At 39.6% G+C, this 22,565-nt stretch overlaps 1 protein-coding gene across 2 annotated transcripts in view; it reads right to left on the bottom strand.

Annotated features, from left to right (window-relative positions):
- ARHGEF38 (Rho guanine nucleotide exchange factor 38) overlaps nt 1-22,565 on the bottom strand; it is a 151,745-nt gene that overhangs the window by 113,154 nt on the left and 16,026 nt on the right. The gene's annotated exons all lie outside the window — the stretch shown is intronic.

The raw sequence follows: 22,565 nt of genomic DNA, 5'->3' as shown, positions 1-22,565 counted from the left end.
CTTCAGCAAGTAGTGCTGGGAAAGTTCCACAGTCACACATAAATCAATGAAGTTAGAACACACCCTCACACCATGCCCCAAAATAAACTCAAGATGGCTTAAAGACTTAAATATAAGACAAGACACTCTGAAACTCCAAGAGAGAACACAGGCAAAACATTCTCTGACAAATCACACCAATGTTTTCTTAGGGTAGTCTCCCAAGGCAATAGAAACAAAAACAAAAGATAAATGAGAGCTAACCAAACCTATAAGCTTTTGCATAGCAAAGGAAAACCATTAAAAAAATTTTGAAAGATAACCTACAGAATGGGAGAGAATATTTGCAAACGAGACAGACAAGGGCTTAGTATATGAACAGCTCCAAAATATACAATCAGCTCATACAACTCAAAAAAAAAAAAAATCAGAAAATGGTCAGAAAACCTTAATAGACATTTCTTCAAAGAAGACATACAGATGGCCAGTAGGCATATGGAAAAATTGCTCAACTTTGCTAATTATTAGAGAAATGCAAATCAAAGCTACACTGACTATCACCTCTCACCAGTCACAATGACCATCATTAAAAAGTCTACAAATAACAAATGCTGAAGAAGGTGTGGAGAAAAAGAAACTCTCCTGCGATGTTGGTGGAAATGTAAGCTGGTACAGCCACTATGGAAAACAGTATGGAGATGCCTCAGAAAACTAAAAATAGAATTTCCATATGATCCAGCAATCCCACTCCTGTGAATATACCTGGACGGATCTATAAACCAAAAAGATACACACACCCCTATGTTCATAGCAGCACTATTCACAATAGCCAACACATGGAAACAAACTAAATGTCCACTGACAGATGGATGGATACAGAAAATGTGGTACATATATACAATGGAGCACTGCTGCTGCTGCTAAGTCGCTTCAGTCGTGTCCGACTCTGTGCAACCCCATAGACGGCAGCCCACCAGGCTCCCCCGTCCCTGGGATTCTCCTGGCAAGAATAGTGGAGTGGGTGGCCATTTCCTTCTCCAATGCATGAAAGTGAAAAGTGAAAGTGAAGTCGCTCAGTTGTGTCTGACTCCTAGCGACCCCATGGACTGCAGCCTACCAGGCTCCTCCATCCATGGGATTCTCCAGGCAAGAGTACTGGGTGGGTTGCCATTGCCTTCTCCGAATGGAGCACTACTCAGCCATAAAAAATGAAATAATGCCATTTGCAGCAACATGAATGCAACTAGAAATTACCATACTAAGTGAAGTATGTCAGAAAGACAAAGATAAATACCATGTGACATCACTTATATGTGGTATCTAAAATATGTCATGAATGAACATACCTACAAAGCAGAAATAGACTCATAGACGTAGACAACAGATTTGCAGTTGCCAAGAGGGAGTGGAGGAGATGGAGGGACTGGGAGTTTGGAGGTGGTAGATGCAAACTGTTACATTTATGTACAGCACAGGAAACTATACTATGATAAACTGTAATGGAAAAGAATATAAAAAAAGAACATACATGTGTATAATTGAGTCACTTTGATATACTTCAGAGAGTGGCATAACATTGTAAACCAAATATACTTCAATTTAAAAAATAATTGTCTTTCTTTTTAAGGTCAAATAATATTCCACTATAAGTATAGAGCATATTTTGTTCATATAATAGACGTTATTGTTCAGTCACTCAGTTGTGTCTGACTCTTTGTGACCCCACGGACACTATCCTTCACTATCTCCTTGAGTTTACTCAGATTCATGTCTATTGAATTGATGATGCTATCCAACCGTCTCATCCTGTTGCTCCCTTCTCCTCTTGCCCTCAGTCTTTCCCAGCATCAGTATATTTTCTTAAAAAATATTTTTGATAGTAAAGCATTATACACTGTGACTGCAGTTATACTAATTGTATTGTGATCACCTATAAGAGTAACAATTATCAAGTACCTGTTATATACCAATGAAAAATATATACTATATTTTATCTATATATAGATATATAGATATCTATATCTGTATCTATAATCTTCCTCACAATGCTGCAAATGGAGTATCACACTAATTTTTCAAATGAGGAAAGCGAATGCAGTGGCTCACAGAGTATGCAGAAGTGATGGGATTCAAACCAGGCACGCTTAACTCTGAAGCCCAGGCTCTCTTCCCTCCTTAACCAGTCTGCTTATGCTGTGATCAGGGTATGCTGTGTTGTGTGCAATAAAATTGTGCTGGACAGGCACACACACAGTTCAATTCTGACTCTGCCACCCACTAGCTGTGTGACCTTGGCCAAGTCATTTGGACTCACTAAATTGCTTCCTCTGTAGAGGAAGAATAAGAACAATCGTGATAGCGGTGATAATGGACATGCGTGCTGAGTCACTCAGTTGTGTCCAACTCTTTGCAACACCATGGACTCAGCCCGCCAGGATCCTCTGTCCATGGGATCCTCCAGGCAAGAATACTGGAGTGGGTTGCCATTTCCTACTCCAGAGGATCTTCCCAAGCCAGGGATCCAACCTGTGTCTCGTGCAGCTCCTGTATTGCAGGCAGATTCTTTACCAGGAAGCCACCAGGAAGCCCCCAGTAATGATAATAAAACCTAACATTTCTGAGTACAGTCAGTCCTCTGTATCTGTGGGTTCTGAACCCATGGATTCAACCAACCAAGGATTGAGAAAAAATTTTTTTTTAATTCCAGAAAGTTTCAAAAAGCAAAACTTGAACTTGCTGAGTGCCCAGCAACTATTTACATGCCACTAACAATGTATTAGGTATTATGAGTAATCTAAAAATGATTAACAAATACTGGAGGATGTGTAAATATTATGCCATTTTATATGAGGGACTTGCACGTCTGTGGAGTTTGGTATCTGTGTGGGTCCTGGAATCAATTTCCCATGGATTCCAAGGGATGGTTACTTACTTTGTGCTAAATACTGAGCCTGTCCTGAATTAGCTCTTCAATCCTTACAAAAATACTACATAATGGATTTTTTTAAGTTCCATGAATATTTACTGAGTCTTTATTAACCAGACATTTTTCCAGGGGATGGGGGTCTCACATTGGTAAACAGAAAAGAGGAGGAGAAGGGGGAAAAGCTGGTGTTTACTATGGAAGTTGCTTTCTATTTCAACTATTCTATACAATGTCTCATCTTATTTATTAGTATATCATGAAGGTTTATTAGTAAATCATGAAGGTTTTAGACCACCTATGTTAGGCTAAGACAAAGTGAACTCCTTCATAGTTAATATTTCCTAAAAGCAAAATAAAAATGCCTATTTTTTTTCATGTGTTCAGATAATGCAGGGGAGTTAGTGCAAAGTGCATCCATCCAATCTTTCTAAAGATAATACACTGGAAACATTTTAATTCCCTTCCTTTTATTTCCATGTGAAGTACTTCCCAGGTGGCTCAGTGGTAAAGTATCTGCCTGCCAATGCAGGATATGTGGGTTTGATCCCTGGGTCGGGAGAGGATCCCTTGGAGGAGGAAGTTACAACCCACTCCAGTATTCATGCCTGGAAAATTCAATGGACATAGGAGCCTGGTAGGCTATAGTCCATAGGGTTGCAAAGAGTCAGACACAGCTGAGCACACACAAAGAAGTGAAACACAGGTTAAGGTTAAGGCCCAAGGTCACACCATAGTAAGTAGATTCAGACTGGAAACCTAGTCAGCCTGGTTTCTAAAGCTGCGTTTTGACCACTGCCCACTGCTAGGAGATTGTGAGAATCCAGATAAAGCAGGTCAATTGCTTAACTCAGTGTCTAACACACAGAAACCTCTCAAAGAATGTTGGCCGTTATTTTCATGACCACGATTTACTTGTCATATTTCTATATCTGGTTCAGAATGGCTGCACCTGCTTTTCCTCCTTTTTTTCTCCCCTCAGAAATGTTCCAAGTGTGGGAGGGGTCATGGAGCAACCATCAGGAAACTAGTCTTCTTGGCTCTGGACCTGCTCTAGAAAAAAAAGCACAAAACAGCAAGATCTTTTGCAAAGTCTGTTCAATACCAGGCCATTTAATGTGCCCTCTTCCTATTCAGGCTGAATTCAAATGAGGTAGGGATAATAGTTCTTCTTTCTTGTTTAGTGTAGTATAAACCCTTGAATTTAAAAAAATCTGATTCTCTCTCATTTGTCCTAGAGCTAAATCACCAGTGCAAATAAGTTTCTCAGAAATTCACTGAAAATGTGCTTCTCAAGAAAGTTGAAAAGCAAGATGACTAAAATATGTCCTGCTAACATACACAGCTTTTTAATATTCTAGGTCTTTATTTATTTGGATTAAGGACCCTGCTGCTGCTGCTGTTGCTGCTGCTGCTAAGTTGCTTCAGTCGTGTCCGACTCTGTGCAACCCCATAGACGGCAGCCCACCAGGCTACCCCATCCCTGGGATTCTCCAGGCAAGAACACTGGAGTGGGTTGCCATTTCCTTCTCCAATGCATGAAGGTGAAAAGGGAAAGTGAAGTTGCTCAGTCGTGTCCGACTCTTAGCGACCCCATGCACTGCAGCCTACCAGGCTCCTCCGTCCATGGGATTTTCCAGGCAAGAGTACTGGAGTGGGGTGCCATTGCCTTCTCCAATTAAGGACCCTAGCTGCTATTATTTATCAATGGCTACCAATAAATGATCATGGATTTTTATTTCCATTATGATGTGGAAATCTCATTTATCACTTAAGGAAGTTTGGAGCTAATATTTTAATACACAAAGCTTAAAGTTTTACTTAAAGTCTTGCTTACCAACATCTGCCCTCACACCCATTTCAAGCCCCCAAGACCAGACCAGGCAAGTATACATACACCATGCAACTCTTACTTATTATGTAATTCACAGAGTCATTTGACTGTGGACAACACAAGGATAACATAAGGTAAGAACCTGACCCTAATCCATAATTTAATCACAACAACACGTATGTTTATAATTAAATAAAAATAGCAGAATTTGAAGATAATTTAGCAATTTTATGAATTTCATATTTTTAAAGAAATCTTGTATCTAATTTAATATTGATTTCTTAAATTACATAGTAGGTTTGAGCTGGGACTATGCTTCATGTTGGTTATATTATAGTGAATAAAACAGCAGTCCTTTCTGTCAAGAAATGTATAATCTAGAAGTAAAGATAGGTTATTAAAGTAGCAGGATAAATCAATACCTTCCATTCCTTCCCTAAGAGGTAGCCACTGATGCCTGTGCACTTATCCACTTAATGATCAAATTGCACTTTTTCCAATAATTAGTTGTGTTCAACAGCAAACCTGATTATGTCAGTTGTACTTCTTATAATTGCATTAATTCAAACTTAACTAGTGTTAAAAGAGTATGTGTGTTTCCATGAAAACTGCTTTAATGCTTTGAAATGATTTGAAAATTTTAAGTTGCCAAAACACTGCTGCTCTACCAGGAGTTGAATGAGACAACTGTAAAAGAGGAGAAAATTATTGAGAAAGATTCTACAAACAAACCACTTTGCAATTTAAAATATCAGTCAGTATTTAAAAACTGCTGTACAAGTATAATTACAGCAAACTATGACCCATATGCTAAGCAGAACATAGCCTAATGGTCAGGCCTGTTGAAAAAGAGATGCACGAGTGAAATCTGAGAGTAGTACTGGTGAGGAGATAAGGTCAGGGATCCTGAGCAGAAGCAGCAGCATGTCCAAATGCTTGGCGACAAACAAAGGCTTGCAAAAAACTTAGTGTGATGAAAGTATAAATGTTAAAGAATGTGCTATGGAGATGAGTCTAGAGAAATGATCAGGAGACAGATCCTGAAGGCCTTATTAGGGAATATAAAATTTTTAAAAATTTTTATATATTTATTTTTGGTTATGCTAGGTGGCTCAGACAGTAAAGAATCCTCCTGCGATACAGGAGGCCTGGGTTCAAACCCTGGGTTAGGAAGATCCCCTGGAGGAGGAAATAGCAACAGACTCCAGTATTCTTGCCTGGAGAATCCCATGGACCCAGGAGCCTGGTGGGCTATGGTCCATGGGGTCACAAAGATTCGGACATGACTGAGCCACTGAGCACACACACACAGGCCTTTGTTGCTGCTTGCAGGCTCTCTCTAGGTGCAGTGAGCAGGAGCTACTCTCTATCATGGTGCGCAGGCTGCTCACTGCAGTAGCTTCTTTTGTTGTAGAGCACAGGCTCTAGGTGCATGGGCTTCAGTACTTGCAGCTCATGGGCTTAGTTTGTTCACAGCATGTGGAATCCCCCCTCCACCCAAACAGGAATCAAACCCATTTCTTCTGCATTGGCAGGCAGGCTCCTATCCAGTGTGCCACCAGGGAAGTCCTGTGGAATACGGAATTTTTAAGAATAATAGGAAATGAAGGAGGAAATTTTAAACATGTGAGTGACATCAAATTGTCTTCACAAGATCACTTCGACCTCAGTAGAACCAGATTTTGGGGAAGAAGGCAGAAAACAAAGATGAAGGCGAGGAGACAGGCAAGTGGCCATGAACCTGGATCTGTGTGTGCTTAGTTACTCAGTCCTGTCCTCCAGGGGATCTTCCCAACCCAGGAACTGAACTGGGGTCTCCTGCACAGCAGGCAGATTCTTTACCAACTGAGCCATCAGGGAAGCTAGGGGAGAGCTGGGGGAAATTAAGCTTTGTCTAGTTGTCAAGAGGATAGAGAGAAATGAACAGATCAAGATAAATTTAGGAGATGAAATTAACATGAACTGGTGTGTTGGGGGCCAGAGTGAGGCACTCCGCCCATGGCAAAGGTCATGAGGAAGGAGGCTCGACATAGGCAAAGGCGGGATCGAGCCTCAGAAGTCCCCCTGGAAATCCTCGAGCATCTACCCCCATAACCAGATCCTGCCTACTTTACTACTTTGTGCTCTCACCTACACCTCTGACTTTATGGGGGCTGTCCCCCACCACCTCTTTCAGAGAAGGAGTTAACTTAGAGCTCCAGTTAATAAAAACTCCTGGGCGTGACAAGAGTGTTTTAACCTACAAACTCCTCTGAAGGTTCCCTAGTCTGCCTGACAGGCTTGTCTGGCCACATGTGATTGCTCACAGCCTCCCAACCATGAGAGGCACGAGATGCTTTAAACCCTCTAAAAACAGGTTCCTTAGAAAAGTTAGAAAACTATTAGTATAAGTATAATGGGCTGATTAGAAATTGTATTGGTGAAGGGTTTTTCATTTGTTGAGCCAATGTTTGTTGCTAAGTCTCCACATCCCCTGCCCTTAACACGTTAACGAATATATAGAAAAAATAAGTATTAACCTTTGATAATAATCCCGTTAAACCTTAGGCTAAGTAAATTCTTTCCTTAACTAAACCCACTACACCCTCACCCTATAGGAATGTAACTTTATTTGGGTGGCGTCTGTTTTAAGAATAATCACCCCTCTGAGAAATAAGTGTCCTGGTTGACTGACCGCTGTCACAAGGAGAGGGTCATAAATTGTCAGCAGGCCCCCTGGCCAGAAGATGATGTAACACCCCTAAGACCTCTGTATACATTTGTATGAAGCACCTGACTTTGATAAAAGTCAGGACTGCTGACCCCGCGTGACTTTTGCATAACATCTCAGTGTATAAAAGTAGACAATGGAAAACAAAGAATTGGGATCAGTTTCTTGAAATACTGGTCTCCCCATGTCGCTCGCTCTCTCACTCTGGCTGAGTCTCCATCTGGAGCGTGGAACCCACCAAGCTTACTAATTTTGCCTGGGCTTCTAAGATCCGACCGGGGAGGCCTCAGTGTCTCCTCTCCTTTGGGAGAACGGAAGGACGCCTGCGGCCTTTGTAAGTGGTGCAAACTTCTTGTCTTGAAGTTTTATTGGTCTCCCGAGTAAACCAAGCTACTCAGCCTCTTTTCTCCACTGAATTTTCCTGCTGAGCTATCCTCATTCTATTACTCTTTATATCTTTAATTAATATCTAATTGAAGCTATTGTATCCTGATCCTCGCCGATGCCATCCTCGCTTCGAATACCCTGGATCAGCCGGAGCTGGACCCAGGCACTGGTGAGCAATCCGGGTAGGTGTAAAGGAGAAGAGAAGTCAAAGCTGACTCTCGGATTTATGGCTATTAATGGGATACTGGTGTCATTTAAAGAAATATGGAATATTGGAGAAAAAGTCAGTAAGGGACTTAAGGTGATAGAGTCTATCAAGTTCAATCACATTATACAAAGAAGGAATCTAATTTCTAGAGAAAGTAAGTCTTTTACCTTAAATAACAGGGTCAGAAATTGAGTTCAAATCTTCTGACCATTACCCATAGTCTCCTTTCTACCCATATAGTGTGAACACTCACCCATAATGCTACCTAGGGTTTTGTTGCAAGTAGATCATTACCAAACCACCAACATGATTAATTTTGTCCCCCTCTCTGCTGCATGTCATATCTGCCCCCATAAACCTCAAAACAACCCTTGGCTTAAAAAATAAAATAAAATCCAAATCCCTTGGCTTAGCATTGCATTGAACTCTACAGACTTAAGCTTCACACAATAAAATCTTTTTATCAGTTTCAGCGGAAAGCTGATCCACAGAAAGATGAATGGAGCAGGCCTTCTGTGAAATAGGTTGCAAATAATTGCATGTCAGGCAGGTTTTGGAGAGAAGCCAGTGAAGTATTAAGTGAAAATATGGTGGAGCAGACCCTCCACTGCTCTGAATTTGAAAGCTCAAACACTGGGGCAGGGAAATATTTTATCCTCATTCAAAGGGCATGTGATTTATTTCCTCTGACTGCTAATTGCTGCAGAAAGTAGAGAAGTAGATTTCAAAAGGGAATTCAACAAAGCTTACCTGGCTTGAAAAATGCTTAAGTGGCATTGGTTCGAATTTACAGAGTCCTTTGGTGATCACTTTCGCTTTTCATGGTGATCAGCATAGGGAGCAAAAACAATTAGAAACTGAACAAATGAGAACTGTTTTTACTTCAAGTATTCAGCAGGAAAAGATGAATAACAGAGGACAAAGTCGAAGCCCCGAATGGGAACAGAACTTTTCTATTTGAGAAAGTTCTCTTTGCATTTAATTTTTCTGTTGTAATTGTTCTACTGTTGAGAAGGCAAACTTTTGACTTGAGAAATACTGATTTTATCCATTTTTTTTTTAATGCAACAAATATTTATTGAGTGCTCATTGTGCCAAGCATTGTTTTAGATCAGCGATTTTCAATCTCAAATTTTGCCTCCTCACACAACCTGCCTGGGATGTTTGACAATGTCTGGAGTAATATATGGTTGTCACAATTGGGGGATGAGGGTGCTGTTAGAATCTAGAAGGTAGAGGTGAGGGATACTGCTGATATTCCACCATGCACAGGATGACACCCCACAACATAGAATTATCTATCCCAAATAGTCCAAACCCTGAGAAATCCATTTGTAGATGCTGACAATACAACAATGAAAAAAAAGCGAGAAAAACATCAGTACTTATGAAACATTTTAGTGATAGAAGAGAAACAAACAAATAGTTAATAAAGAAATATATAGCATACCGGGAAGTGATGAGGCATTATGAAAGAAAATAAACCAAGTGGTGGGTAGTGGTTACTCCTGCATAGAAAGAAGTCAAAGAAAACCTCATTAATAAGAGGACTTTGGGGCAGAACCCAGGAAAGAAGGAAATAAGGTCTGGGAGTGGGGATTAATCCCATTCTTGTCTTTAAATATATATATATGTGTGCTAATCATGCATGAATTGGGGATAAAGACAAATTTAAGGTGGGCAAATTAGCCGAGTGTCACTGCTTTTCTCCTCTTTTTTATTGACAAAAACGTTATGCTGGTTTAGATGTAGAAAATATCATTCTTCAACTTGTATATATTTTATACAAGTGAGAAAGTTGCCTTTCTTTACAATCAATTGAAACAGACTCTTTTAATTCAGCTTAATTATTGCAGGCCACAGGTTCCAAAGAGTGTATACAAAACAGTGATCCATGTAACATTGCATATGTGTATAGGCATACCTCAGAAATATTGCACATTCATTTATAGACCACTGCAATAGAGCAAGTCATGAATTTCTTCATTTCCCAGTGTATATAAAAGTTATGTCTACACTATGCTATATCTTTTAATGTGTGGAATAACATTGTGCCTAAACACAATGTACATACCGTAATTTTAAAATACTTTATGCAAAAAGAAAGCTGATCATCATCTGAATTTTCAGTAGGTCATAGTCCTTTTGCTGTGGATGGTCTTGCCTTGATGTTGGTAGCTGCTGACTCATCAAGGTGGTGGTTGATGAAGGCTGGAGCAACTGATGGGCTTCCCCGGTAGCTCAGTGGTAAAGAATCGTCCTGCCAATGCAGGAGATGCAGAAAATGCAGCTTTCATCTCTGGATCAGAAAGATCTCCTGGAGGAGGAAATGACAACCCACTCCAGTATTCTTGATTGGAGAATCCCATGGACAGAGGAGCCTGACAGGCTACAGTCCTTGGGGTTGACTGAATGACTGAGCACACATGCACAGGGTAACTGACAATTCCTTTTTTGTTTTAATTTACTTTTTATTGAAGTTTAGTTCATTTACAGTGTTGTGTTAGTTTCAGGTATACAGCAAACCGATAAGTTATACATATATCAATTCAGTTCACTCACTCAGTTGTGTCCAACTTTTTGCAACCCCATGGACTGCAGCACACCAGGCTTCCCTGTCTATCACCAACTCCTAGAGCCTGCTCAAATTCATGTCCATTGAGTTGGTGATGCCATCCAACCATCTCATCCTCTGTCGTCCCCTTCTCCTCCTTCCTTCAATTTTTCCCAGCATCAGGGTCTTTTTCAGTGAGTCAGTTCTTTGCATCAGGTGGCCAAAGTATTGGAGCTTTAGCTTCAGCATCAGTCCTTCCAATGAATATTCAGGACTGATTTCCTTTAGCATGGACTGGTTGGACCTCCTTGCAGTCTGAGGGACTCTCAAGAGTCTTCTCCAACACCACAGTTCAAAAGCATCAATTCTTCGTGCTCAGCTTTCTTTGTGGTCTAACTCTCACATCCATACATGATTCCTGGAAAAACCGTAGCCTTGACTAGACAGACCTTTGTTGGCAGAGTAATGTCTCTGCTTTTTAATATGCTGTCTCGGTTGGTCATAACTTTTCTTTCAAGAAGCAAGTGTCTTTTAATTTCATGGCTGCAGGCACCATCTGCAGTGATTTTGGAGCCCAAGAAAATAAAGTCTGTCACATATATACATAACTATATTTAACACAGACAAACAAAGACCTACTCTGTACCACAGTATACTTCATACTTTGTAATAACCAATAAGGGAAAAGAATCTGAAAAAATTCTATAAATACATAGATAAATATATTTTTCAGATTCTTTTCCCTTATTGGTCATTACAAAGTATGAAGTATGGTATGGTATACAATAGGTCTTTGTTTATCTATGTTAAATATAACTGTATATATATGTGTTGATCCCAAACTCCCAATTTATCCCTTCCCCCTACCTTTCCCTTTCAGTAATCGTGTTTGCTTTCTAAGTCTGTGAGTCTCTTTCTGCTTCATAAATAAGTTCTCAAATCATTTTTTATATTCCAAGTATTCATGATAGCATATGATATTTGTCTTTCTCTGTCTGGTTTACTTCACTTAGCATAATAATCTCAAAGTCCGTCAATGTTGCTGCAAGTGACATTTCATCCCTTTTCTGTCCGAGTAATATTCCACTATATATGTAAACAAGACATTTTCTTTATCTGTTCATCTATCAGTGGACATTTAGGTGCTTCCATGTCTTGCCTATTGTAAACAGTGCTGCTACAAACAGGGAGACAGGTACCTTTTTGGATTAGAGTTTTGTCCAGATATATGCCCAGGAGTCGAATTGCTGGAACATATGGTAGCTATATATTTAGTTTTTAAAGGAATCTCCATACTGTTCTCCACAGTGGCTGCACAATTTACATTCCTATCAACAATGTGGGAGGGTTCCCTTTTCTCCACACCCTCTCCAGCATTTATTGTTTGTAGACTTTTTGATGATGGCCATTCTGACTGGTGTGAGATGATACCTCTTTGTAGTTTTGATCTGCACTTCTCTAATAATGAGTGATGTTGAACATCTTTTCATATACTTTTTGGTCATCTACTTGTCTTCTTTGGAAAAATGTCTATTTAGATCTTTTACTGATTTTTTTAATTGAGTTTTTTGTTTGTTTTTGTTGTGGTTGTTTTAGTATTGAGCTATAGGAGCTGTTTGCGTATTTTGGAGATTAAATTCTTGTCAGTTGCTTAATTTGCAAACATTTTCTCCCATTCTGAGGATTGTCTTTTCATATTGTTTATGATTTCCTTTGCAGTGTAAAAGCTCTTAGTTTAATTAGGTCCTATTTGTTTATTTTTGTTTTTATTTTCATTATGTTAGAAGGTGGATCCAAAAAGTTTGTGCTGCTAAATATGTCAGAGTGTCCTGACTATGTTCTCTGCTAAGAGTTTTATAGAATCTGGTCTTACATTTAAGTTTCTAATCCATTTTGAGTTAATTTTTGTGAATGATGTTCAGTTTAGTTCAGTTTAGTCTCTCAGTCGTGTCCAACTCTTTGCGACCCCATGAATCGCAGCACGCCAGGCCTCCCTGTCGATCACCAACTCCTGGAGTTCACCCAGACTTACGTCCATCGAGTCAGTGATGCCATCCAGCCATCTCATTCTCTGTTGTCCCCTTCTCCTCTTGCCCCCAATCCCTCCTAGCATCAGAGTCTTTTCCAATGAGTCAACTCTTCGCATGTGGCCAAAGTACTGGAGTTTCAGCTTTAGCATCATTCCTTCCAAAGAAATCCCAGGGCTGATCTCCTTCAGAATGGACTGGTTGGATCTCCGTGCAGTCCAAGGGACTCTCAAGAGTCTTCTCCAACACCACAGTTCAAAAGCATCAATTCTTCGGCACTCAGCCTTCTTCACAGTCCAACTCTCACATCCATACATGACCACAGGAAAAACCATAGCCTTGACTAGACAAACCTTTGTTGGCAAAGTAATGTCTCTGCTTTTGAATATGCTATCTAGGTTGGTCATAACTTTCCTTCCAAGGAGTAAGCGTCTTTTAATTTCATGGCTGCAGTCACCATCTGCAGTGATTTTGGAGCCCCAAAAAAAGAAAGTCTGACACTGTTTCCCCATCTATTTCCCATGAAGTGATGGGACCGGATGCCATGATTTTCGTTTTCTGAATGTTGAGCTTTAAGCCAACTTTTTCACTCTCCACTTTCACCTTCATCAAGAGGCTTTTGAGTTCCTCTTCACTTTCTGCCATAAGGGTGGTGTCATCTGCATATCTGAGGTTATTGATATTTCTCCCGGCAATTTTGATTCCAGCTTGTGCTTCTTCCAGTCCAGCATTTCTCATGATGTACTCTGCGTATAAGTTAAATAAGCAGGGTGACAATATACAGCCTTGATGTACTCCTTTTCTTATTTGGAACAAGTCTGTTGTTCCATGTCCAGTTCTAACTGTTGCTTCCTGACCTGCATACAAATTTCTCAAGAGGCAGATCAAGTGGTCTGGTATTCCCATCTCTTTCAGAATTTTCCACAGTTTATTGTGATCCACACAGTCAAAGGCTTTGGCATAGTCAACAAAGCAGAAATAGATGTTTTTCTGGAACTCTCTTGCTTTTTCCATGATCCAGCAGATGTTGGCAATTTGATCTCTGGTTCCTCTGCCTTTTCTAAAACCAGCTTGAACATCAGGAAGTTCACAGTTCACATATTGCTGAAGCCTGGCTTGGAGAATTTTGAGCATTACTTTACTAGCGTGTGAGATGAGTGCAATTGTGTGATAGTTTGAGCATTCTTTGGCATTGCCTTTCTTTGGGATTGGAATGAAAACTGACCTTTTCCAGTCCTGTGGCCACTGCTGAGTTTTCCAAATTTGCTGCCATATTGAGTGCAGCACTTTCACAGCATCATCTTTCAGGATTTGAAATAGCTCAACTGGAATTCCATCACCTCCACTAGCTTTGTTCATAGTGATGCTTTCTAAGGCCCACTTGACTTCACATTCCAGGATGTCTGGCTCTAGATGAGTGATCACACCATCGTGATTATCTAGGTCGTGAAGATCTTTTTTGTACAGTTCTTCTGTGTATTCTTGCCATCTCTTCTTAATATCTTCTGCTTCTGTTAGGTCCATACCATTTCTGTCCTTTATCGAGCCCATCTTTGCATGAAATGTTCCCTTGGTATCTCTAATTTTCTTGAAGAGATCTCTAGTCTTTCCCATTCTGTTGTTTTCCTCTATTTCTTTGCATTGATCGCTGAGGAAGGCTTTCTTATCTCTTCTTGCTATTTTTTGGAACTCTGCATTCAGATGCTTATATCTTTCCTTTTCCCCTTTGCTTTTCACGTCTCTTCTTTTCACAGCTATTTGTAAGGCCGCCCCAGACAGCCATTTTGCTTTTTTGCATTTCTTTTCCATGGGGATGGTCTTGATCCCTGTCTCCTGTACAATGTCATGAACCTCATTCCATAGTTCATCAGGCACTCTATCAGTTCTAGGCCCTTAAATCTATTTCTCACTTCCACTGTATAATCATAAGGGATTTGATTTAGGTCATACCTGAATGTTAGTGGTTTTCCCTACTGTCTTCAATTTAAGTTTGAATTTGGCATAAGAGAATATTTAAATTTCAGTCTTTTACATGTAGCTGTCCAGTTTTCCCAACACTTCTTACTGAAGAGACTGTCTTTTCTTCGTTGTATATTCTTGCCTTTTCTATCATAGATTAATTGACCGTACGTGCATGGGTTTACTTCTGGGCTTCCTATCTTGTCCTTTGTATTTCTGTTTTTGTGTCAGTACTAAACTCTTTTGATGGCTGTAGGTTTGTGAAATAGTCTGAAGTCAGCCTGATTCCTCCAGTTCCGTTTTTATTTCTCAGGATTGCTTTGACTATTCAGGGTCTTTTGTTTTTCCATACAAATGTAAAAATTTTTTGTTCTAGGTCTGTGTAAAACGCCACTGGTAATTTACTAGGGATTGCACTGAATCTGTCGATTGCCTTGGGCAGTATAGTTCTTTTGACAATATTGATTCTTCCAAACCAAGAACATGGTATAACTTTCCGTCTGTCTGTGTCATCTTCAGTGAGCCACTGATTGTTCAGTAGTGCATTGTTTTAGCCTTCACATGTTTGTGTTTTTTACAGTTTTTTTTTTTCTTGTAGTTGATTTCTAATCTCGTAGTGTAGGGGCTGAAAAAGTTGCTTGATATGATTTCAGTTTTCTTAGATTTATCGAGGGTTGCTTTATAGACCAGCATGTGATCCATCCTGGAGAATATTCTGTGTACACTTAAGAAGAATGTGTATTCTGCTGCTTTTAGATGGAATGCTCTATAAATATTAATTAAGACTATTTGGTCTAATGTTTCATTTAAGGTTTGTATTTCCTTATTAATTTTCTGTCTGAATGATCCGTCCATTGATGTAAGTGGGGTGTTAAAGTCTCTCACTATTTTTGTGTTACTGTCGATTTCTCCTTTTATGACTGTTAGCATTTGCCTTATGTACTAAGATGCTCCTATGTTGGGTGCATAAATATTTAGAATTATTATATCTTCTTCTTGAAGAAGGTTGATCTCTTGATCATTATGTAGTGCCCTTCTTTGTCTCTTATAACAGCCTTTGTTTTAAAGTCTATTTTGTCTCAGTATTGCTACTCCAACATTCTTTTGATTTTCATTTGCATGGAACGCTTTTTTCCATCTCCTCACTTTCAGTCTGTATGTGTCCTGTGTCTGAAGTAAGTCTCTTATAGACAGCACGTGCTGCTGCGGCTGCTAAGTCGCTTCAGTCGTGTCCGACTGTGTGCGACCCCATAGACGGCAGCCCACCAGGCCCCACCGTCCCTGGGATTCTCCAGGTAAGAACACTGGAGTGGGTTGCCATTTCCTTCTCCAATGCATGAAAGTGAAAAGTGAAAGTGAAGTCGTTCAGTCGTGTCCGACTCTTCATGACCCCATGGACTGCAGCCTACCAGTCTCCTCCACCCATGGGGTTTCCAGGCAAGAGTACTGGAGTGGGGTGCCATTGCCTTCTCCGAGACAGCATATATGCAGGTCTTATTTTTGTATCCATTCTCCCAGTCTGTGTCTTGGTTGGAACATTTAATCCTTTTATGTTTAAGATAATTTTCAATATATATATTCCTTTTTCCATTTTGTTAATTGCTTTGGATTTGATTATGTAGATTTTTTTTCTTCCCTTCCTCTTTTGCTGTCTTCTCTTATTATCTGATGATTATCTTTAGTGTTGTATTTGGGTGGTTTTTCTTTTGTGTATATGTGTCTATTGTAAATTTTTGGTTTGTGGTTATCATATGGTTTTGATATAGCAATCTCTCTCTATATATATACAAGATTGTTTTAATTTGCTGGTTTCTTAATTTCAAATGCATTTCTCATATCCTTCATTTGTACTCTTCTCACAATTGCTGGTTTTGATCATCTGTCAGTGGATGATTCCCTGCCTTTACTGTATGCTTGTCTTTACTGGTGAGCTTTCCCATTTGTAATTTTATCATTTCTATTGTGACCAATTCTTTTCCATCCAGAGAAATTTCTTTAGTGTTTGTTACAAAGTTGGTTTGGTGCTGCTGAATTCTTTTAGATTTTGCTTGTCTGTAAAGCTTTAAATTTTTTCATCAAATCTGAACAAGACCCTTGCTGGTATTCTTGGTTGTAAGTTTTCCCTTTTCATCACTTAAAATATATCATGCCACTTCCTGTGGCCTGCAGAGTTTCTGCTGAAAAGTCAGCTGATAAACTTATGGGAAATCCTTTGTATGTTATTTGTTGCTTTTCCCTTGTTGCTTTTGTCTTTAATTTTTGCCAGCTTGATTTCTATGTGGCTTGGTGTGGTCCTCCTTGGATTTATCCTGCCTGGGACTCTCTGTGCTTCCTGGATTGAGTGAGTGTTTCCTTCCCCATGTTAGGGAAGTTTTCAGCTATTACCTTTTCAAATATTTTCTCAGGCCCTTTTCCCACTCTCTTCTTCTTCTGGGACTCCTATAATGTAAATGTTGATGCATTTAATGTTGTTCCTTAGGTCTCTGACTGTCTTCATTTCTTTTCATTCTTTTTTTTAAGTTCTATTCCACAGCAGTGATTTCCACCGATCTGTCTTCCAGTTCACTTATTCATTCTTCTGCCTCATTTATTCTGCCGATTCCTTCTAGCACATTTTTTGTTTCAGTTATTATATTGTTCATCTCTGTTTACTTATTCCTTAAAGGTTCCAACTCTTTATTAAACATTTCTTGCATTCTCTTGGTCAGTGCTTCTATACTTTTTCCAAGATCTTGGATCGTTTTTGCTGTCACTACTCTGAATTCTTTTTCAGGCAGATTGCCTCTCTCGCTTCACTTACTTGTTGTTCTGCAATTTTATTTTATTCCATATTTCTCTGCTGTCTCATTTTGTCTGACTTTCTGTGTTTGTCTTCTCCATTCCTCAGGATGCAGGACTGTAATTCTTCTTGGTTCTGGTGTCTGTGCCCTGATGGGTGAGGCTGGTCCAGGGGCTTATGCAGGATCCTGGTGGGAGGAACTGGTATCTGCCCACCGGTGGATGGAGCTGGGTCTTGTGGCTCTGGTAGGCAGGACCTTGTCAAAGGGTGTGTTTACACGCTGCTGTTAGCTCAGGATGACTTTAAGTGACCTGATGGGTGGGGCTGTGTTCCCACCCTGTTGGTTGTTTGTCCTGAGGTGACCCATTACTGGAACCTGCAGACTACTGTGTGGGTCTCAGTGCCAAAACGGCAACCACCAGGAGCGCTCATGCCAATGTTTATTCTCAGGGTGTCCGCCACCAGTCCTTGCCCTCACAGTGAGCCATAGCCAACTCCTGCCTTCCCAGGAGACCCTCCAAGACCCACAGGTAGGTCTGATCCAGGCTCCTATGGAGTCACTGCTCTGCCCTGGGTCCCAGTACATGTGAAGACTTGACTTGGAGAGTGGAGTTTCTGCTTCCCTCAGTCCTGTGGGGCTCCTGCACTCAAGCCCTGCTGACCTTCAAAGCCAAGTGCTTTGGGGGCTCCTCCTTCCAAGGCCACACTCCCACGTTGGTGAGTCTGATGTGGGGCTCAGAACTCTCACTATTGTGGGAAAAGCTATGTGATATAATTTTCCAGTTAGTGGGTCACCCACCCAGCATGTATGGGATTTGAATTATATTGTGAAAGCATCCCTCCTACCATCTAATTGTGGCTTCTTCTTTGTCTTTGTCTGTAGAATAGCTTTTTTGGAAGGTTCGAGTCTTTTTTATTGATACTTGTTCAGCAGTGAGTTGTAATTTTGGTGTTTTTTCGAGAGGAGGTGAGTTCAAGTCTTTCTACTCCACCATCTTACTGCTCCAGAAGCCTGAGAGTCAGTATGATACAATGGCCTATATACTCTATTTGAAGACTTGGGGCTGAGTCTAGGCTTCCTGTTTACTTTTCCTCTGGCCCTGAGTCAGTGATTTAATTTCTGTGGGTCTCCCTCACAGTCTCAAAATATCACTGACTCTAAACAAAGAATTTTGGGTGGTGTATGCACAAGCATGGCCTTGCAACTTGGGCCTCCTTCTTGCTCCCCCAAAAGCAGTCACTACCTGCTCTTAAGGAAACTGCTACTGAGCCTGGCAAATCTTTAAAATAAGACGATGATGAAGGCTACCTCATCAATTGACTCTTCCTTTCATGAAAGAATTTCCCTGTAGCATGCAAAACTGTTTGATAGCATTTTACCCACAGTAGAATTTCTTTCAAAATTGGAGTTAATCTCTGAAACCATGCTGCTGCTTTAGCAGCTAAGTGTATGTAATGTTCTGAATCCTTTACTGTAATTTCAATAATCTTCATAGCGTCTTCACCAAAAGTAGATTCCATCTCAAGAAACTACATCTCCTCAACTGTTCAAGCTTTATCATGAGATTGAAGCAATTTAGTCACATTTTCAGCCTCCACTTCTAATTCTAGTTCTCTTACTCTTTCTACCACATCTACACTTCCTTCCTCTGCTAAAATCTTAAACCCCTCAAAGTCATCCATGAGGAATGGAATTAACTCCTTCCATACTCTTGTTCGTGTTGATATTTGACTGCTTTCTATGAATCACACATGCTCTTACTGGCATCTAAAATGGTAAATCCTTTCCAGAAGGTTTTCCATTTACTTTGCCCAGATCCATCAGAGAAATTGCTACTGATGGCAACTATAGCCTTATGAAATGTATTTCTTAAATAATAAGACTTGAAAGTTGAAATATACTTTGATCCACGTGCTGCAGAATGAACGTTATGTTAGCAGGCATGAAAACAACCATTAATCTCATTGTATATCTCCATCAGAGCTCTTGGGTGACCAGGTGCACTGTCAATGACCAATCATATTTTGAAATAAATGTTTTTTTCTGAGCAATAATTCTTAACAGTGAGCTTAAAATATTCAATAAATCATGTTGTAAATGGAGGTGCTGTCATCCAGGTTTTGCTGTTCCATTTATAGAACACAGAAAGAGAAGATTGGGAATCATTTTTAAAGATCCTAGGATTTTTACAAGTAATTTTATTTTTATTTATTTGGTTATGTTGAGCCTTCATTGCTGCACTGGCTTTTCTCTAGTTGTGGCGAGCAAGGGATCCTCTCTAGTTGCAGTGAGCAGGCTTTTCATTGCAGTGGCTTCTCTTTCTGTGGGGCACAGGCTCTAGGGCACACAGGCTTCTGTAGTTGTGACATGTGAGCTCAGTAGTTGCGGCTCCTGGGCTCCTCTAGAGCACAGGCTCAATCATTTCAGAGCATAGGCTTAGTTGCCCCGAGGCATGTGAGATCCTCCCTGAACAGGGATTGAATCCATGTCTCCTGTATTGGCAGGTAGATTCCTTACCACCGAGCCACAAGGGAAGCTCAAGATCCTAGCATTTTTAGAATGGTAAGTGAGCACTACTTTCAACTTAAAGCTACCAGGTACATTAACCCCTAATAAGAAAGTCCTCCTGTCTTTTGAAGTTTTAAAGCCAGGCATTGACTTCTGCCCTCTAGCTATGGAAGTCCTAGTTGGTATCTTCTTCCAACGCAGATGAGAAGGCCATCTCATCTGCATTGAAAATCTGTTGTTTAGTGTAGCCACCTTCAGTAGTTATCTTAGCTAGATCTTCTGGATAGCTTGCTAAGCAGCTTCTACTTCTTTCCTTAAACCTCATTAACCAAGCGCAGCTGGCTTCTAACTTTTCTTCTTTAGCTTCCTCACCTCCATCAGCCTTCATGGAATTGAAGAGTTAGGGCTTTGCTCTGAATTCAGCTTTGGCTTAAGGGAATGTTGTGGCTGGTTTGATCATCTATCCAGACCACTGTGACCTTTTCCATCTCAGCATTAAGGCTGTTTCACTTGCTTATCATTTATGTGTTCACTGGAATTCCATTTTTAATTTCTTTCAAAACCTTTTCCCTTCCATTCAAAACTTGGCTAACTGCGTGGTGCAAAAGGGCTAGCTTGTTTTTGACATGCCTTCCCACTAAATGCCATCGTATCTAGTTTTGTGTGACTCTTCCCTTCTGGTGAACATTTAGAGGCCATTGTAGGTTTATTAACTGGTCTAATTTTCAACACCCTTGTGTCTCAGGAAGTAGGGAGGCTTGAGAAGAGGGAGACAGGGGAACAGCCTGTCAGTGGGGTGGTGAGAACACACACAACATTTATGGGTTGAGTTTGCCGTGCTGTATAAGTGCAGTTTCTAGCATTCTAAACAATTACAATAGTAACATCAAAGATCAGAGACCACCATAGCAAATGTAATAATAATAAAAAACTAAAATAATACTGTGACAATTACCAAAATGGGATACAGAGACAAAAGGTGAGCAAATGCTGTTGGAAAAATGGTACCAATAGACTTGCTTGACGCAAGATTTCTACAAAACTCCAATTTGTAAAAAACAAAAGGAATATCTATAAAGAACAATAAAGTGAAGCACAAGAAAATGTAGTATGTCTGTATTGTTAGTGTATATAATTATATAGTATATATGCACATGGTATACACAATGAGTATATGAAAAGGCTCTTCCTATATATGATATAATCTGAGAATAGGAAAAGTTATCAGAGTTTGAACACAAACATAAATATAGAGAAGAATATTTTGGAAATAAGAGCAAATTGTGGTTTGAGTTTTTTGTTTGGTATGATTATTTTTGTTGTTGGTAGTTTGTACGTATAGATAAGAATGTATGGAAAAAAGATACAGGACCATAGCTTCTCTGGTAGGTTTATCCCAGTCCAAAATCTTGTTTGATTTATAATTCATTTTAAAAAATTTAACTACAGTTTTATGTTAATTATACTCTCTGTATGAAATGTCAAAGGCATAAAAAATTTTCATTTGCAACTGCAATATAATGAAGCTTCAATTTTGTCAGAGAAGTATTGACTTTGCTTCCCAAGAATTTAATAATTAACAGAAATCTAATTTCATATCTTAATTTAATATTTTCCTTCTACACAGAAATGCTCAGAATCAAGAAGAAAATACACCTATGAGATTATAATTGTATTATTTTAAAAATATTTTTTTGTTTTGAATATTTTAAAAATGGTAGCACCATTATAACAGAATGCCTGTCTTAAATGTCTGATTGGTGTGACATTAACAAGCAAGTCAAACTCTAGGAGAGTATTTATTTTCAATACATTATTTATATTTTTTGATTTATAGATTTTGTTAATCAAAAAAAAAAAAAAAAAGGAAATCACTCAGAATCTTCACTTAGCCCAGAACAAAAATAATTTAATTTCTTTATCTAAATTTGGTTATAAAAGTATAAGATTAATTTCAAGGCATAATCTATAGGTTCCCCAGGATGAGGTACATGTGATGTTTGCATGCCCTTGCTAATGAGAACAGAATTGTGAATGGTGACCAAGAAAACACACTATGAAGGAGGGAAATATGCAGTATGATAAAAATTAAAAATTATTCCCTCATGTGAGTTATATCCCTACCCAGGGGCTGTGACCCTGAAGTCAGTGCAGAAGTGATTCGGATCCAGCTTCAAGGAAGCCCACCATGGGAAGGTCCTCCTGTAACCATTTTGGATTTCACCACACATTCTGGGTTTCATGGCCACACCACCCATTCACTGTTCATTCATTCATTCATTTACTCACTCACTTACTTAACAACAGGATTATTAAGTACAGGCCAGCCTTCCCTAGGTGCTGGCTGGTGATACCAATGCTCCTGTCCTAGAGAAGTTCTATCAAAAGTAAGAAACCCTGACCTGTGAATAATGAATATGAGAAATGTATACAGCAGGGGACACTCAAAGATATTTGGGGCATAATAACAGAAAGGTAGACTTGAAAAGGTGAATAGGGGTTTATCAAACAACCAAGGCAAGGGAAAACACTCCAGGCTGAGGAAACAGCAAGGATAAAGGCAAGACAATCTGAAGTAAAACTGTCCCTCAGGCCAGAGATGGAAAGATATAGTCATGGTTGAGTGGCCTTATATCTATTTTACTGTTAGAACATGGTGTCTCCAAGCTTCATTAATTTTTTATCATGGTAAAATA

Source organism: Bos grunniens, chromosome 6, assembly GCF_055505025.1.
Source record: "Bos grunniens cultivar Pamir isolate PY7600 chromosome 6, Bosgru_T2T1.0, whole genome shotgun sequence".
NCBI lineage: Eukaryota > Metazoa > Chordata > Mammalia > Artiodactyla > Bovidae > Bos > Bos grunniens.
Note: the sequence above shows the minus strand (reverse complement) of the source record. Positions and strands in the feature narration are given on the sequence as shown.